The following is a 17,453-nucleotide window of genomic DNA, read 5'->3' as shown; positions in this document are numbered from 1 at the left end:
AAACAAATACCTCATTATGCTAAATTTCTTAAAGAATTGTACACCAAGAAGAAAAAAAAATGAAAGGTAATGAGAAAATAAGTGCGAGAGAGAATGTATTTGCTGTTCTCCAAAAGAAATTTCCTTCTAAGTTTGAAGACCTAGATAAGTTTACTATTCTTTACACAATAAGTAAGGTGAAAATTAAGTGTGTTATCTTCTCTAAATGTTGGATCATTAAAAGGAATAGGTGTGATAATTTAGTTAGTTGATGTACTTGTGGTTTATTCTAAAGGGGTCTTAGAAAATGTTTGGTGCAAGTTAATGGGTTGGTCTTTCCCATTAATTTTTATGTACTTGTTATGAAAAATAATTTTACTAATTTTATTAGGAAGACCTTTTTTGAAAACATTTAGAACAAAAATTGACATGCATGAATGTACAATGACCTTGGAATTTGATGGTGAGGTAACTAAGTTCAATATTTATGATGCCATTAAAAATCCGAGTTTGTATCTTGTGTTTTTGCTATAGATGTTTTTAACCCATTTAAATCTACTAATGTTGTTGGTTCGAAAGTGCTTCTTTGTAGAAATATCAACCTTGAAGGATCATGAAAACTTTCGGTATTGCAAAAGAGAATAAAACCACCTGATAAGTGAAAACAAAAAAAATTTGCAAGATAGAGGCACCCTTTCGCTCGATGTAATTACTTAGACAAATTCGAAGAGAAACGTCTAGCCAGAGAAGTTAAAGAAAGGTGTTTACATAGAGGCAACTATATTGTTAAATTTGTTATTTTATTTATATTTATTTCTCATAGCATTGCATGTAGAATACATCTCTAGATTGAATAGCATGTTTAATTTTAGCTCATTAGCATTTTTTACTTATATTTTATTTCGAGTATTTTTGTTTTATTATTCTATTCTATTTCATTTCATTTTTTGTTTTGTTTTAGTGTTTTGTTTGTTTAGGATCAAGTCGAAGAAGTGAAACGAGCATTAAACGAAGTGTTAAGGCTAATTTGGGAGAAAATGTGCAATTTTATATTTTTTATTTTATTATGATTTTTTAAAAATATTTTTAATTTTTAACTTATTCTTCCTTCTTGAAAACAAAAAAAAATTATATATATTTAGTTTTCTCTTTAATTAAAACAAACAAATAAAACCCAAAGACTTACTCGTCTCCTTCCCCCTCACGCCCAAGCCTCACTTAACCACACCCTCTAATAAAATTTGGCAACCCAGCATGCAGGATTCAACGTCCCAGTGCCAAGTTTCGCACCCCAGTGCCCTGGCCTTTAAATCTTCACATCCCCCTGTGCCGAACGAAACCCCCGCGTTGACAGATATCCTCCCAGTTTGATTTTTTCTTTTTGTTTTTTTGGTGGAGTAGACAATCGAAACTTACGTTTTAAGGGTATTTTTGTATTTTAAAATTTTATATTTATATTAAAATCTATATTTGACCTCCTCAATGTAAGGGTGAGCAAAATTCGATTTAATTCAAAAATTCGATAAAAAATTCAAATTTTGAATTAAATAGTTCGAGTTATTTGAGTTAATCAAGTTATTCGGATCAACTCGAATAAAAAATTAAGTTTTTCAGTTTAACTCGTTGAATAAGAAAAGGCAAAACTACGTTGTTTTAATAAATGTTTACTTTTTAAAAAAGTTAAAGTCAAAATCATTAAGTTAAAAGGCAAAACTACATCGTTTTGATAAATGTTTACCCATTACGTTAAAAGACAAAATCATTATATTATTTATGTAGTTAAATAATATTGTACTTCATCTACTAGTTAAATAATCGCTTCATGTAAACGCAACATTAAGTATAAATAATAGGATTCGTTAACTCGACTCGACTTGACTCAAAAATTTTTGACTCGATTCGATTCAATTTTGAAAAAAATCAAATTAAGTTTGGTTGCTAAAATAGGATTCGTCAACTCGACTAACTCGAAATTTTTTGACTCGATTCGACTTGACTCGATCGAAGACTCACCCCTGCCTAAATGTCGTTTTACTCATTTTAGTTGATTTTTTATTTTTCTTTGAAATCAAACACAATAAAAGAACAATTTTGACAATAGATCAAGGGAGGGACTTAGGAAAATTTGGTGAAACCGTTTTAATTTGTTATTTGATTTTTTTATTAAATTCTCGTTATTGCTAGACTTATTTGTTGAACACACGAAAAGAAAGATAAATGATTGCGAAATTAATTCTTAGTCTACACTCAAATTAATTTTTTTGGTGCTTTTATTTTTTTTTATTTAATTTTGTGTTGTAGTTACCACCACACTTGAATAGAGCAAGCCGTTGATGCTACAAAAATAGCAAAGGATGGGTCAAGTTTGATATATTTTATGAGCATTTTAACAAGGAAGTTTTCTAATTCTTTGCTTATTTTTGGAACACTGAGGACAATGTTTGACTTAAATGTGGGAAGTCGAGCTAATTTAATTTAATTTAATTTAATTTAAATGGTTTTTTTAATTATATATTTTTAAAATTTTTGCTTATTTTATTTTATTTTTTCAATTTTTACATGATGCATGTTTACATGAAATCTCAACTTGATGAGATGTTGAAATATTTTTATAAGCTCTTCAGATTTGTAACTTTGTCGTAATGAATATTTTAGAACAATATATGCTTCATATAATCTTAAGTCACTGCTCTTCTCTATTGGTATGCATTTTATAATCAATTTTAGAATTTTTGAGAGAACAATTTTGTTTGAAGCATGTTTACAAAGAATTATCTAGGTCAAATTTTGAATTATTTTGAGCTTGAGTATTGGGTCGCACATTGATAAATGTATTTAATTGAAATTTTTTGATAATGAGCATGAGAAATTGATTTAATTAATCTTTTTTGTCTAAAGGTATGAAGAATCTCATAGGCAAAAAGCACATTATCCGAAATTAATCTATCCGGTACAAAGGCACTTTGGGCACCATCAATGCTTTGCCTATTATACTTTTGAATCGGTTCGCAATCATTATACTACTATTTTATAAAGAACATTGCATAAACTAATAGGTCTGAAATTTCCTAAATTCACTGGATTAGGGACTCTAGAAACAAGCACAATATTAGTAATATTACAAAGGTCCACAGGCATACCTCTGTTTAAAATGCCCAAGCAATATTCTGTTACCTCATCACCCACAATATGCCAAAAATGTTGGAAGAATATAGCCAGAAAACCATCCTCCCCCGATGCCTTCGTAGGACCCATCTCTTTAAGAGCCGCCACAACTTTCTCTTTTCGTATAATTCACTATCATCTTCGAATTCTCTTCCTCAAAAACACACCTCTCAATCCTAGTAAGGATATGCTCAATATCCCCACACCCATTAAATGAGAAAAGTTGTTGAAAATAACTACCTACAATTTCCTCCATCTCCCCTTCATCACTAGTCACTCTTCCATCATCGTGCCTTAAGCTATCAATAATGTTCCTTCTCCTCCTTTGTGAGGCATAATTATGAAAAAAATTTGTATTTTTGTCCCCTAATTTCAACCAGTTTGCCTGAGCCCTTTGCTCCTAATACATATCGTCTTTATCTATCTCTAAATTAAGGTGATCTCTGGTGTCAATCAATTCATCCATATTCTCATCAGTTTTGTCTTGATCTAAGAGGATCTTTACTTTTTCTGTCAGCTCCTTCTTACAACCTTCCCTCTTATGTCGAAGTCCACTGCCTATCTCCCAAGCCCATACTGTAAACCCTTTAATTTCTCTAAGATATCGACTCTACCTCCTTGCCACAATCGTCTAACCTCATCCACACAAGTCTCCTCCTTAACCCACCACGCCTCAAATCTAAATATCCTTCTGGGTATGAGATTCAATCCTATATCTGTATTAAGCAAAAGGGGACAATGGTCAAAGAAATAATGCGGCAAATGATGGATTACTATTGATGGAAACAAATTCCTCTATTCAAAATTTGTCACTCATCTGTCAAGCCTTTCACGAATATTAGTCTCCGGTAAATTTCCCTCTCCCATGTAAATCAAGTACCCAAAAAACCAACATTCATTAGTTGAGACTCATCTAGAACATCCTTAAAAGCAGCCATCCTCCTCTCTTCCATTGGTATGCCACCCACATTCTCAAATGAATAAAAAATCTCATTAAAATCTCCACAAACCATCCAAGGTAAGCCTTTGGATTGACTTAGCTAGGTTTCCCAAAATCTCTTAAGTAACCCCACTATTCTGCGTATAAGAGGAGCCATAAAACCCGATAAACCCCCATTCTTTTCCATCATCACTTTCCTTCAAGGCGACATCAATGTGATAGGCCGAATAACTTTTTAAACTAACATTGGTATTATCTTTCCATGCCAAACATAAACCTCCTCTTGATTCATCAACTATAATATCAACCCCATTTAGAAAACCATACTTCCTCTAACATTTTCCATTTTTACCTTGCTCAATTTAGTCTCTATGATGAAAACCACCTAAGGATTATACAGTTTCAACACATATTGAAACCTTCTAATAGCCCGTGAACTCCTCAATCCACGGATATTCCAACTAAAGATTTTCATTGGGACAGATCGGTTTGCCCCTTGGCAGCTGCCGATATAAAGTGGATTTTTTCCAAATTCTTATGTTCTTCATGACCAGTGACCCCACCTCCTTCTCTTCCATAGATTTATTGCTCTCCCTTCTAGGCATTTTCTTTCCATCACCACCCTCTATCACACACATCGCCCAATCTTAGTCTATGTCTACCCGACCTTGTAAATTCAAATGAATCCCTTTCGCACTCAAATTCCAATTACGGTCTCCTTCCAAATAAATCCTCAATATGGGGTTAATACAACCTCCCAACCCTTCTCTACTCTCTTTCTCCCTTTTGTGTCCACCCAAATCAATCCCTTCGTAATTATTTCCCTATTTTGCCTCTCCCCCTTCACCCCTTAACCATACACTATTCGTTGTAAGTGTTTGTCTAGATTGAGATCTTAGTGACGAGTCCCACCCTATTTTAGCTACTTCAAACCCTAAATCCATCTTCACTTGACAAAAATAATCGCATGGCCTAGTCGGCCACAAAAGAAACAGAATAAAGTTAATCATTCATATTTAAAATTGACATACAATCAATTCTCGGATGAAGCTAAAACCCTATTCTTCCTTCTCAAAAGACACCTCACATCCATCTGCATCCTAATACGAAGATGATTTCGCACCTATCTACCCAGATTTGCACCATCATATTTTAAGAACTTCCTAATGAAATCCCCCATTTGTCTCGTCAGAATCTGAGAGAAATACCCTGGAGGCACATCATGAATCTAAACCCAGAAATTTGAAAAGGTTAAAGGCGCCTTCAGCGGATCTTCACCATCCTCCAAATGATGAACCAACAATAAATGACTGTTAAAGGTCCATAAAGATCCTTTCAAAACCCTTTCTAGATCCATCCTATGAAATTTGAACCCATTTAACTAGATGCCACAGACTTGCCATCGTGCTTCTCATCGTTGGGAAGTGTATAACACTTGCTGTTAAAAAACACCCTACCAAACATAATTCCTCCTTCTTAAAAACTGGATTCGGCCCTCTCTGCACCTGAACAACTTCATCTTCCTCATTATCCAATGATAACGCAACAAATCCTCCTTCCATTCCCCCATTTCACCCAAACAAAACGTCCTCAAATTTAAAGAAATCAAGTGATTAATCTTGACGGCACTGCCTAAAAACCTAATAAAAAACCACAAAACACACTAAAACCCTAAAAAACAAGAACCTGCTAGACACAGCAGATAGAGACGTTCTAGGAGAACAGACTCTAAATGCTTCAAGAGTTTGTTCTCATTAATAGTGTAATAATTTATAGGCAATCCTTTTGTAGGTCCGTTAAGGGGTAGACGTTGACTACAGGTTTTAAAGCTACTTCGTACCCAGAGCGAGAATCGAACCTTCAACCATTGGTTAATATAGGAACAACCTTAATAATCTCACCTAACCCCTTGTTTAAGTTATTAAGTACATGTATTTATCAATAACTAGATTAACTTCTCAACTGGGCAAAGTACAATGACTAAATTATAACAAAGAAAGTAAATGAATTAACTTTTAAATTTTTGTGAAGTATAAGAATGAAATTTATAATTAAATCTAAATTCTCGTATTCTAAAACAAAATTATGTATTTTATGGTTTATTCTTAAATTTAGATCATATTCAATTTTTATGCTAAATATTAGATTCATTATTCTAACAAATTCCGACCATCATTTAAACTTATTTACTGACAAGTGTTAGGTGCACTTTCAAGAAAAAAACATGGGTTCAAATATTAGAGATGACATTATTGAGGACAATCACGAACTTTGAAAGAGTTAATCTCTACGAACCGTATAATAGACATAAATGATACCTTGATTCATAAAAAAATCATTTAAACCTATTTTAATTCAAATAGGGTTGGATATCAAAGTTTAGTATCTATTTTATTATTGGATAATGAATTGGATTATTCAAACCAATATTCATTTACATATTTAGGCTTTATTCATTTTTAAATATATATTTGAATAATTTAATTAATTTGAATGATAAAATATTGGTGTATAAGATACAAGGTTTAGTAAATTAAATCAAATATAAAATACCAAATAAATTAATTGGTGGTATAGTATAAAGGGTCTGTGCATGTAGCCTCTCCCTCTCCCTCACACTCTCATCCTCTCTTCCTTGTGTAAACTGAAAACAGGGAAGAAGATTTTAGAAAGTTTGATTTTTCATTTGGATTTTTTACATATTTTTCATTTTAAAGGGGAGGCAAAAGTTGAAGAGAAGAAGAAGTAAAATCTGACTTGGAAGCAGTGTCCGGCACCGGAGAATTGAGGTCCGTCACCATTTTTCTTCCCATTATCATTTTAGTGATGGTACGTAAAAACTTGTATGAGCATAAGTGGATTAAACGTCTTATCTGACTTAATTGTTGAATTCTGTTAGGTGGATTTCAATTTTAGCTGTTTTAGTGGTTTAATAGCTCTGTTTGTTTAATTATATCCATAATAGTTAATATTTTTAAATATATTTATATAAGTGGATTAAGTAAATTAAATGTATTTATAATATATTTATTTTAAAATGGTTAATTATTCAATACAGTGAAATGAAAACCTCCGCTTGTTTAAGATGTTGTCACATAAAAATAATAATAATAAAGGAAGACATTACATCATTCTAAACTTTTTTTATTTCACCGGGACGTGTACAAAATAATTATTAATATTTTATAATATATATTTTAAATAAGTTAAGTGATTGATCCGACCAATGTTAAGTTCGGTTGGGCTGACTTATACTTTAAAATAGATCTTATCAATTATTTTTATTTTGATTGAATTAAATCGTGTTTATTTTGGTAATTGATTTTTTCATTATGTAATAGTTTATACTTGTTGATAAATTGAATTATTGAAAAGTGGAACAGTTGGGGTAAAATTATAAACCTCAAAAATGAGCTTGATAAAAAAAAATATTTTCTAAATAGATTGGGCTTTGAATAAGTTTTTTCGGCCTGGCCCGATTCAAATTTTCAAAAAAAATCCTACTATTTTACTGTTATTTTGTTGTTATTTTTCTACTATTTTATTGTCATTTAACTATTATGTTGTTATTGTCCGGATATTATAGAAGTTTTGTTTTATTGTTAATTTTACTACTATTTTAAAGATATTTGCTTGTTAAGTTGCACATATATTAATATTATTTAAGTGTAAAAACTTTTTAATTTATTTTCAATTTGTTAGGAAATATTTATTTAATATTTTTGATATATTATATTTTATATATAAAAATAAAAAATTAATACTGACGGGCCAAGCCGAGTCCGAGTTTCAACATTTTTATTCAAACAAGACTTAAACAAAATTTTAATCCCATTTTTTAAGCTAGAGTTGAACCTATCAATCGGGTCTAGCACTCGCCCACACCATTGACAACTCTATGAGTAGTCACGACTATCATTGGTCTTCACAAAATCCACACACATGCATTTTATACTCTGCACTGTTTTGCCTATGTGATTAAAAGGATGTTTTTGGATACATGTGTTGCTGTCATTGTATAATATAAGATTCATGTAAAACCAATTTTTTTCTACTTCTATTGAATTAGCTATGGGAAACATGAGAACTGCATTCGAAGGGATGATCAAAGACATCAAGGGTAGAAGCGCTTTGTACAAGCAAGATTGGACAAATGGACTTCGCTCTGTCTTTCGGTATTTTTGATGTTTTTGGCACTACGTTATGTTCCTTTGATAAAGACATTTCCGATTTTGATTCATATTTCAATTGTTATTTCTACCAGGATATTAGCTCCAACTTTCTACTTCTTCTTTGCTTCTGCACTGCTTGTAATTGCCTTTGGAGAGCAATTGAGTCGAGACACAGGTACTCTATTTGTTTATCTCCTTAAAAACTAGAATGTTCAATTGTTATTAGTGCTGAAAACTCATAAACCTTACATTGTTTTTGTTCTTTTCTTTTTTCAGATGATGCCCTCGGCGCGGTGGAAACATTGACTTCGGCAACTAGTTGTGGAATCATTCACTCCATTCTAGGTGGACAGCCTTTGTTGATAGTAGATGTTGCAGAGCCAACAATTATAATTTATACTTATTTGTACCATTTCTGCAAACAAAGACCAGACTTTGGCCAGAAACTCTTCTTAGCTTGGAATGCATGGTAATGGATTTTAATATTTTTTCAAGCTTCTTGATTCCACAGAAATGTTCTTATTTGCTTTCTTTTACCATGGGTGTGTATGGACAGCTATGCTGCTCATTCTTCTTGCTATATTCAATGAATGCACCATAATAACAAGATTTACAAGAATTGCAGGAGAGGGTTTGGGCATATTGATAACTGTTCTTTTCCTTCAAGAGGCTATTGAGGTATTGAATGACTTGAACAACAAAGAAATTATGATGTTTAGGATGACAGATTCTTGTGGTTTTAACATTTAACCTCCATAATAATAATGTTTGGATGATAGGGAGTGATTAGTGAGTTCCATGTTCCCAAAGGTGAAAATCCCAAGCTAGTGAAATATCAGTTCCCCTAGCTTTACACAAATGGGTTGCTTGCAATCATTTTCTCATCTGGGGTTCTATTAACTTCCTTAAAGACATGTAAGGCAAGATTGTGGCATTATAGAACAGGTACCTACATTAACTCACTAATTGGGACTTTACTGATTTGATAGTTTCACCGATCTTTAAAAGTCATGTTTCTGTCGGCTCTTCTTTCAGGTTGGCTTCGAGGTTTTGTTGTAGATTAGGGGGTTCCCCTTATGATCTTGTATTGGACAGCATTGTCTTACATGATACCCGGACAAGTTAGTTCTGGAGTTCCTAGGAGGCTGTTCCGTCCACAGCTTTGAGACCTTGAAACAGTCCATCATTGGACTGTGATAAAGGTATGTTAAGAATCCATTATTTGATATACTTACCATTGAACTGTCTTTAAAATAAGCATGTGTTGAATATCTAAAATGTTTTTTTTCCTTGTTACAGGATATGGGAAAGGTGCCAATTATGTATATCTTTGTTGCCATTATACCAGCAGTAATGATAGCAGGTTTATACTTCTGTGATCACTGTTAAATATGACTCCTATTTTCAGTCAAATTTAAGAAATAATATTTCAGTTAAACTCTGTTTACTTGTTTCAATCAAACACTGATTAGTTTAGATTATTTTACTATTATTTGACTTATGAATTTAACCTATAAATAGGCTCTTTTACAACCTTAGAAAAATACACCCATTAGAGATTAAAACTCATAACACATTTAGAGAATTTTGTGTTTACGTTTTGAGGGTTCTTTGTTCTCGGGTTTTCGGGGTTTAGTCTTAATCTCCATCTTTTGTACTCTTCGTTATTTTGCCATTATAGTAAAATTATCTTTGCCGTGGTTTTTTATTCTCTTTGGAGGGGTTTTTCCACGTTAAATTTGTGTGTTCAATTTCTCAATTTATTCCGCTATTTTCTTGTTCGTTGCTTAATCGGGTAGATTCCTAACAAGTGGTATCAGAGCTAATTTAATTTTCATAGATCAGCCTGTTTAGAAATGGCAACAACAAGGTTTGAAATAGAGAAGTTCGATGGTGAGACAAATTTTAATCTGTGGCAAGTTCGGATGATGGCAATTCTAGTTCAATCAGGCTTGAAAAAGGTTGTTACCGAGAAAAAGCCTGAGAATCTAAATAAAACAGAATTGGAAGAACTTAATGAAAAGGCTTTGTCTGCAATCTAGTTGTGCCTCGCGAATACGGTATTGCAAGAGGTATTGATAGAGAAAACCTCATCCGCCTTGTGGAAAAGGTTAGAAACTCTTTATGCGACTAAGTCTCTGGCTAAAGTTTAGTGTTGAAACAACGTCTATTTACGTTTCGCATGAACGAAGATGAGGTTCATAGATATCACATTAGTCAATTCATTACTCTTTAAAATGATTTAAAGAATGTTGAGGTTCATATTGACGATGAAGATCAGGCTATGTTATTATTGTGCTATTTACCCCCTTCACACAAGTCTTTCAGGGAGACCCTGATTTATGGCAGAGACAAACTCTCGTTCGAAGATGTGAAGGGTCATTTGTTGAGTAAAGACAAACTCGAAAATGAGTTTGGTTTGGATAGCAAGGCAGATAGGCAACCTTCCGTTTTGGTAGCAGCAAAAAAACGAGACAAAAGGTGTCGCTATTGTAAAAAGTTAGGTCACATCAAAGCAAATTGTTATAAACTGCGAAATAAAAGAGCTGCTGAGAGTAACGAGGAAGATGTAGCTAGTGCTAATTTAGTCGATGAAAGCGGTGATGATTTCTTGTTAGTGTCAACTAGCGATAACTCCAAGCTCACGTCTGAGTGGATCCTAGATTCAGGATGTTCTTTGCACACGTGTCCCAATAGAGAATGGTTCTCCACATACAGTTCAGTTGAAGGTGAAGTTATGCACATGAGAAACGATTCATCTAGTAAGGTAATTGGCATTGGTACTGTTAAAATTAAGATGCACGATGGGACAATTAGGATATTCTTAGATGTTAGGTATGTACCTAATTTACAAAAGAATCTCATCTCCTTGAGTATTTTAGACTTGAAAGGATGCAGAATCAACATCGAGTCGAGCGGTATTAAAGTATCTCGTGGAGCTCTCGTTTTGTTAAAAGGTAAAAGAACTGGCAGTCTTTATATTCTGGAAGGTTCTACAGTGACCAGTAAAATCGGACGTCCCTCGTCTGTTACTGAGTTGAAGTCAACTTGTTTGGAGCAGAGGCAACTTGGTCATAGGAGGGAAAAAGGTATGACTATTTCGTTGAAGAGAGGTTCTCTTTTGGATGCAGGTTTTGAAAAGTTAAGGCACTGTAATGACCCGAATTTTACCGTTACCGAAAAAGTGTATTTTCGAGTCTCTGTTTCTGAAAAATGGATTCGTAAATATTTATTAAAAATATTTACGAAGTAAAATGAGTAGTTAATTAAAGTTTAATTAAGTGAATTTAATTTAATTAAGAGTAATTAAGAAAAAAGACTAAATTGAATAAGGGGTAAAAGTTAAATTATAGATTAAAAGAAAATAAAAAGGACTAAAAAGGAAATTATACAAAAAGTATAAATTGAGGCGGTGTAATGTGAAAAAATCTAAGATTTTTTTATGTTTAATATATTATTATATTATTATATTATTATATAATAAAGATATTTTATGTTTTAATTATATTATATTATATTATATTAGATAAACTAAAGAAACAAAAGAAAGGAAATAGAAACAGAATGAAACGAAACAGAGAGCAGGGGAGAAAAGAAAGAAAGAAAGGAGAAAAGAGAAAATTGAAGGTTTGAAGCTTTAAGCTTTAATAGGTAAGTCAATCAAGCCCTTTTTACTTAATTTTGATGTTTTAGAAGTTTTAGAACAAAGTTTTGATGAAATTAAGTTGATATTTTAAAAGTTATTAGATTTTAGATATTATCCATGTTAAATAAAATGATGAATTAAGGGCTAAATTAATAGAAATTCAAGTTAGAAATGATATAAGGATTGAATTGTAAAGTGATTCATAAGTTTTATGCTTTAAGGACTAAATTGAAAGAATTTCGAAATTATGGTTTTATGATGAAAAATAGATAATTATGTCTAATTTTGGTTAAAATTTAGTAGAAATAAAGTATGAATTAAGATAGAAAAGTAAGTGAATTTAGTTAGAATTAAATTGAAATTAAAGTAAATCAAATTTTGTACTAAGACTATTTTGGACAGCAGCAGTAGTCTAAGTTTGAAAAATCATAAAAATTTTAGAAATTGAATTACAGGATGAATAAAATATAGAATTAAATATTATTGAGTCTAGTTTCTTATAGAAGAAACAGTATAAGCAATTGAGTTGTAAATTATGAGATATAATGAATTTTGTGAGATAAGGTCAGAATGAATTCGGGTTTCTCTGTTCTAACTTTGGAAAATCACAAAAAATTGAAGAAAAATAATTAGAGGCTTAAAGTTATATGTTTAGAATCCCTAATGAGTCTATTTTCAGGAAAAATCAACGGAAATATTATCCGAGTTCTGTACTGTGAGATAATTAATTTTTAGTGAAGAAGGGACGAAACTGTCAGACAGCAGAATAGGGGTGAATTTGAAGAATAAACTGTACTTAATGGCTAAACCAAAAATTCTAAAAATTTTATTGTAAGAAGATTTGTGAGTCTAGTTTCAGGAAAAACTAGTGGATCTTAATTTAGAATTCTGTAACTCAAGATATGAATTAGTAATGTATTAATGATTATGAATTGTATTAATTTAGTAGTCAATGTGGTACCGGAAATCTCGGCTAAGAATGGACAAGACAAAGTCAACGGGAGTTAGCTCAAAAACTACGGTTTGTATTTCTATAATCCGAACTTAGTTATTATTTGTTATATTTATATACATATGGAAATTGTTAGTGTTAGAATTATAATGTTTTACAATTGGAATGGATTGATTTTGGTATGCGATGAATTTATTGAATTTATATTGATTGAAATTATTTTGATTGAATTTATATTGATTGAATTATATAATATATATGACTTATGTAGAAATTTAAATATTGAATGAATGTTATATTGAAAAATATATTGATTGGAAATATGAGGAAATTGATATGAATATATGAGATTGTGATATTTGAATATTTGGTATTGAAAAGTAAATTGAATTGTATTGAATTATGAATTAATGTGCATAATTGAAATATATTTGTTGAATTGAATGAAATTGTATGAATTGTGAAAATGGGTAAATATGTGTAATTATCGGAATGAGATATTGATGAAAGAATTATTAAATTGAGAAAGTGAATGAAATACCCTATTAACTAGTCGGGCTAAGTCGGATATAATTGGCATGCCATAGGATCCGAAGTGTACGGATTTGCCGGCTTTATCTATCGTGCACTTTATGTGTCGTATCGGGCACCTCGTGTGTCGTATCAGCACTTCGTGTCGTATCGGGCACCTCGTGTGTCGTTTTAGGCACTTTATGTGCAGATAATCGATCAGTACTATGTATCGCTTTTAGGCACAATGTGCCATACCGGTGTGTTTGGGTTGAATCCGTGTATCCGTCAAAGTCCGGGTTTGTTAATAGGGTAAATAAGTGAAAGATAAATCGAATAAATTTGATTGATCAAGCTATTGAAATGAAACGAGAAATTGAATTGAGAATTGAAAATTTAGATATGAATTGAAAATATGAACCAAAGGTTCATGAAATGATTGGAGTTCAAATTGATGATATATGATGCCACTTGATGAATTGAAATGTGATTTGAGATATATGAATCGTATGTATATACTTGAAAGCTATCGTGGATAGTAAGTTGATATGATATAAATGAAATTGATGTTATTGAAATGAATTAAAATGGAATATGATTGATAAGTGTATAGTTGAATATAGTTTAATGATATTGAATTGTGAGTAAATTAAGGAAAGCTATACCGAGTAGTAAGTGAAAAATGGAGTAAATAATAATGGATTTAGTTAAGAATTGAACAATTATGTTATTGTGTTTATTATATGATTTGTATAAAATTTATATGGTAAGTAGTTGAAATTTATCTATGAATAAATAATTGAATAATTGTAATTGTTATTATGATCTTAAGTATTTGTTATATTATTAATTGTTCGGATTATAGAAATACCACTTGAGTATACCATACTCAATGCGTCACGGTTTGTTTCCGCATGCAGTTAAGTAAAGATAGTACGTTGAATCAAGATCCCAAGACGATCCCGAATTCATTAAGGTAAAGTATGTTGAGTATTGATAATGGCATGTACCTGAATGTTTAATGAGAGTCATTTAAGTTGTAAAAGTATTGATGAAATGAGTAAATTATGGTTGGCAACGGTATGTAGTATGAATTTTGAAATTTACTAAAATTGTAGTGATTCTAAATTAGTCCCGAATTGAATTTATCGTTCATATTGGACCGCGAGGGCCCATTAAAGGGCGACATCTTAAAACTAGGATGTGTGTGAATATTTATTTTAATTAATGATCGAAATTGATCAGATCGACCGGTAATGTCTCGTAACCCTGTTCCGGTGACGGTATAGGGTTAGGGGACATTACAGGCACCGTGTTCGTGAAAATCAGACTCGAGTTAGTTTTGATTTGACAGTATACAAGTCGAAGGCTAGAAGACTTCCAGTTTCTAAGCACAAATTCGACTCAGTTAATTCCCTGCATAATTCAAGATAGGCTCGTGGCGGGCTTTGGCAAAGATGGCGTTGTGGAAATATGAATCAAGGTGGAGATTTGTTAAATATGACTTCTATTTTTAGTCAAATTTGAGAAATAATATTTCAGTTAAACTCTGTTTACTTATTTTAATCAAACACTGATTATTTTATATTATTTTACTATTATTTGACTTATGAATTTAGCCTATAAATAGACTCTTTTACAACCTTAGAAAAATACACCCATTAGAGATTAGAACTCATAACACATTTAGAGAATTTTGTGTTTACATTTTGAGGGTTCTTTGTTTTCGGGTTTTCGGGGTTTAGTCTTAATTTCCATCTTTTGTACTCTTCGTTATTTTACCATTATAGTAAAATTATATTTGCCCGTGGTTTTTTATTCTCTTTGGAGGGGTTTTTCCACGTTAAATTTGGTTGTTCAATTTCTCAATTTATTCCGCTATTTTCTTGTTCGTTGCTTAATCAGGTCGATTCCTAACAATCACAGTGTTGCTTCACAGATGGCACAACAAAAGGAGTTTAACCTTAAAATTCCCTCTGCTTACTATTATGATATCTTACTGCTAGGAGTTATGGTACTTAAAACTCCTCTTACAAGTTTTATTTTCATTATATACGTATTTCATAATATATGAGGCTTAAATGCTTGTTGTCAATCATGGTCTGCAGACTTTGATTTGTAGGTTGCTGGGACTCCCTCCTTCATATGGGGTCCTTCCACAATTTCCCATGCACACTAAGAGCCTTGCCGTTCTCAAAAAGCAGGTATGACATTGTATTTTTTTTAGAGACCATTCCTCTATTATTTAGAAAAAATGGCAAAATGTGCCAAAGAGGGCAATCACAACTAGAAAGCAACTCAGAAATTTAAGGAAGGACGAAAGTTGTGTTCATAGAAATGGACAAATCTGTTACTGTAAGTATTATAGACATGCTTTGCAAGCATATTTGATTGGCTACAAGACTCACTAAAGAATAATTTTTGGATTGCAGTCTACTTCAGTAGATAAGAGTTCAAGAACTTGAAAGAGGCTGTAATGAAACATGACGGGAAGGCAATTGCTAAAGAAAATTCCGATCCTGAGAAATATATCGATGCTTATTTGCCAGTAAGAGTTAATGAGCAAAGGATGATGAGCAACTTACTGCAGTCATTGCTTGTTGGACTTTGATTGTTTGCTCTGCCTATCGTAAAAAAAGATTTCGGCCTCGATATTGTGGGGATACTTTGCCTACATGGCTATTGACAGCCTCCCAGGGAACCAGTTCTGGGGAAGGTTGTTGCTACTGTTCAACACCCCAGCTGGCGTTACAAGTAAGTCATTGTATCTTAAAACAGACATTTTATGAAACCGAATGTGAGGGTTGGCATGGTTTTGTTTCTTGTATCATTGAGCAGAGTCTTGGAAGGTGTTCATGCACCATATTTGGAGACTGTACCTTTCAAGTCCATTTTGATGTTTACATTGTTCCAATTGGTATATTTTGTGGCATGTTACGCAGTGACATGGTTCCCGACAGCTAGAATACTGTTCCTGATGCCGTTCTTCCTCCTCATCAGCATCAGACAGGACATCCTTCCAAAGCTTTTCCCTCCTGAATGTCTTCGGGAACTTGATGCTGCCGAGTACGAAGAAATTGTAGGCAAACCATGCAAAAGCATAGACAAGGTAGTGTTTAGACCAGAAAGAGAATCAACAAGTGAAGAGACTAAAGACTGCATTTGTGATGCTGAGATATTGGATGAAATGACAACCTACAGAGGAGAGTTGATGTTTAGAAAGAAAGAAAGGTTACACAAGGTATATATATATGTTATATATTTAAATCTACATTTTGCAATATGATATTCCATTACCAGATTATATAGCTTATTATCCCCATGCTTGAATATGGGGATACGGGTTCGTCCATGAGAGCAACATTAAACTTTAGTGTCCAGTGAATCGGTAACGATAATCGTCATCCTGTGGTTGATTGAATAAACAATCATGATCCTATGGAAAGAATGTCCAAGAATGTTACCTTTTGTATAGATTCAACATAGTATTTCCCCTTTCTTCCCTTTTGTATAGATTCAACATAGTATTTCCCCTTTCTTCTTCATAGTTTTTGACAAATTGAAAGGCCAATTTCTTTTATTGGTCTTATTGTTAAAATATGTTCTTCCTTGCATGAGTAATAATAATAAAAGAGCCTGTTTCAGTTTGCTTTTTCTCCTTTGGCCTTTTGAACGATGTCTCATGGCATGCCCATGAGCCATGGTGGATTCCCTTTGCAATTTCTCCTTGGGCATTTTTCTCTAAAATTATGGCTGCAACTCTGGTTTGTTTTCGTTGGATGTAATTATGATTCAATAAACGGAAACTCATACTACAAATAACAAATATAATAAATTGAAGCATTTTCAAGCGTTATCCTTCCATTGGATATGTCGGGATACAAATAAGATTGCTCATTGTCTTGCTAACACTGCCCTATTACGAGCGTTGTGATAATATGGCCTTCAAGAGAGTTAGGTCTGGATGTATTAGGGAAGCTTGATGGTTTGAGTTTCGTTTCTCTCGTTAGCTTGTTACATTGATATATTTTTTTTTTTTTTAATAATATTATTTTTCTTCTAAAAAACCATGTTCTAGAAAAATAAAAT

At 32.4% G+C, this 17,453-nt stretch overlaps 1 pseudogene; it reads left to right on the top strand.

Moving 5' to 3' along the window:
* Nucleotides 1–8,155: 8,155 nt before the first annotated feature.
* LOC108487658 (probable boron transporter 6) lies at nt 8,156–17,012 on the top strand (annotated as a pseudogene).
* The last annotated feature ends 441 nt before the right edge of the window (nt 17,013–17,453 follow it).

Source organism: Gossypium arboreum, chromosome 10 (assembly GCF_025698485.1).
Source record: "Gossypium arboreum isolate Shixiya-1 chromosome 10, ASM2569848v2, whole genome shotgun sequence".
NCBI lineage: Eukaryota > Viridiplantae > Streptophyta > Magnoliopsida > Malvales > Malvaceae > Gossypium > Gossypium arboreum.
The sequence above is the reverse complement of the archived record's forward strand: the minus strand, read 5'-3'. Positions and strand labels throughout refer to the sequence as shown.